This window comes from Oncorhynchus nerka, unplaced genomic scaffold, assembly GCF_034236695.1.
Source record: "Oncorhynchus nerka isolate Pitt River unplaced genomic scaffold, Oner_Uvic_2.0 unplaced_scaffold_1281, whole genome shotgun sequence".
NCBI lineage: Eukaryota > Metazoa > Chordata > Actinopteri > Salmoniformes > Salmonidae > Oncorhynchus > Oncorhynchus nerka.
The window spans coordinates 119,572-122,071 of record NW_027040064.1 but is presented as its reverse complement, the minus strand read 5'-3'; the positions used below and the strand labels follow the sequence as shown (position 1 = coordinate 122,071).

The 2,500-nt window shown below is 27.5% G+C and overlaps 1 protein-coding gene across 1 annotated transcript in view; it reads right to left on the bottom strand.

Moving 5' to 3' along the window:
- The window catches only part of LOC135568990 (glutamate receptor-interacting protein 1-like), a 30,337-nt gene that overhangs the window by 3,637 nt on the left and 24,200 nt on the right, over positions 1-2,500 (bottom strand). The gene's annotated exons all lie outside the window — the stretch shown is intronic.

The following is a 2,500-nucleotide window of genomic DNA, read 5'->3' as shown; positions in this document are numbered from 1 at the left end:
TTTATATCGCCTCAATTAAACCACCGCCTCTTTTAACGACATATCGGCTACTTCCTCTGATAATTGCTTGCTGCAGCTTCTCACATGAATCCCTCGTTACGCCGGCTGCCTTCATCTGGGGGTCGGCGGGAGGATATTCAAGCACTTCCATGTAGGTGCTACAGGTTTCTATCATCTCGTTGGGATATGACTTGCATTTTACACTGACATTAAATATTAATATAGAATAATACATAAATATTAATATAGAATACATATTAATATAGAATACATATTAATATAGAATACATATTAATATAGAATACATATTAATATAGAATACATATTAATATAGAATACATATTAATATAGAATACATATTAATATAGAATACATATTAATATAGAATAATTAATACATATTAATAAATATTAATAAATATTCATATAGAATAATTAATAAATATGAATATAGAATACTACATAAATATTAATATAGAATACTACATAAATATTAATATAGAATACATATTAATATAGAATACATATTAATATAGAATACATATTAATATAGAATAATTAATACATATTAATAAATATTAATAAATATTCATATAGAATAATTAATAAATATTAATATAGAATACTACATAAATATTAATATAGAATACTACATAAATATTAATATAGAATACATATTAATATAGAATACATATTAATATAGAATAATTAATACATATTAATAAATATTAATAAATATTCATATATAATAATTAATAAATATTCATATATAATAATTAATAAATATTCATATATAATAATTAATAAATATTAATATATAATAATTAATAAATATTAATATAGAATACTACATAAATATTAATATAGAATACATATTAATATAGAATAATTAATACATATTAATAAATATTAATAAATATTCATATATAATAATTAATAAATATTCATATATAATAATTAATAAATATTCATATATAATACTTAATAAATATTCATATAGAATAATTAATAAATATTAATATAGAATACATATTAATATAGAATAATTAATACATATTAATAAATATTAATAAATATTCATATATAATAATTAATAAATATTCATATATAATAATTAATAAATATTAATATATAATACTTAATAAATATTCATATATAATAATTAATAAATATGCATACATATTCATATAGAAAAATTGCTCAATATTAATATATAATAATAATAATTAATACATATTCATATAATCATTAATAAATATTAATATATATATATATATAATAATTAATACATATTCATATAATCATTAATAAATATTAATATATATATATATATAATAATTAATACATATTCATATAATCATTAATATATATTAATAAATATGCATATAATAATTAATACATATTCATATAATCATTAATAAATATTAATATATACATAATAAATAATTAATACATATTCATATAATCATTAATAAATATTAATATATATATAATAATAATAATTAATACATATTCATATATATTCATTAATAAATATTTATATACTGACCCTCCTAACGAAGTTAACTTGTCCCACTATGACCCAGGAAACCGTGCAGTTTATTAGACTACAGATTAAATAATGATTTGTTGTGTGGTCGTCTCACTACGACTCAGGAAACCGTGCAGTTTATTAGACTACAGATTAAAATAAGTGATGATTAACTTCCCAGGGGAGTGAAAGTGCAGTGATGAGCTTGATGCTCCTTTCCAATGAATATCCAGGGTCTCATTCTGGTGACATGATGATCGGTGCTTGGCGGCCATTTTGATAAATGAAAACAATGTCATCCATAATAATCTCATCATGTAGGCTAGCCTACCTGCACTGAATCTGCCTACCTGCACTGAATCTGCCTACCTGCACTGTATCTGCCTACCTGCACTGTATCTGCCTACCTGCACTGTGTCTGCCTACCTGCACTGAATCTGCCTACCTGCACTGAATCTGCCTACCTGCACAGTGTCTGCCTACCTGCACTGTGTCTGCCTACCTGCACTGTGTCTGCCTACCTGCACTGTGTCTGCCTACCTGCACTGAATCTGCCTACCTGCACTGAGTCTGCCTACCTGCACTGTGTCTGCCTACCTGCACAGTGTCTGCCTACCTGCACTGAATCTGCCTACCTGCACTGTGTCTGCCTACCTGCACAGTGTCTGCCTACCTGCACTGAATCTGCCTACCTGCACCGAATCTGCCTACCTGCACAGTGTCTGCCTACCTGCACAGTGTCTGCCTACCTGCACTGTGTCTGCCTACCTGCACTGAATCTGCCTACCTGCACTGAATCTGCCTACCTGCACTGTGTCTGCCTACCTGCACTGTGTCTGCCTACCTGCACTGAGTCTGCCTACCTGCACTGAATCTGCCTACCTGCACTGAATCTGCCTACCTGCACTGTATCTGCATACCTGCACTGTGTCTGCCTACCTGCACTGAATCTGCCTACCTGCACTGAATC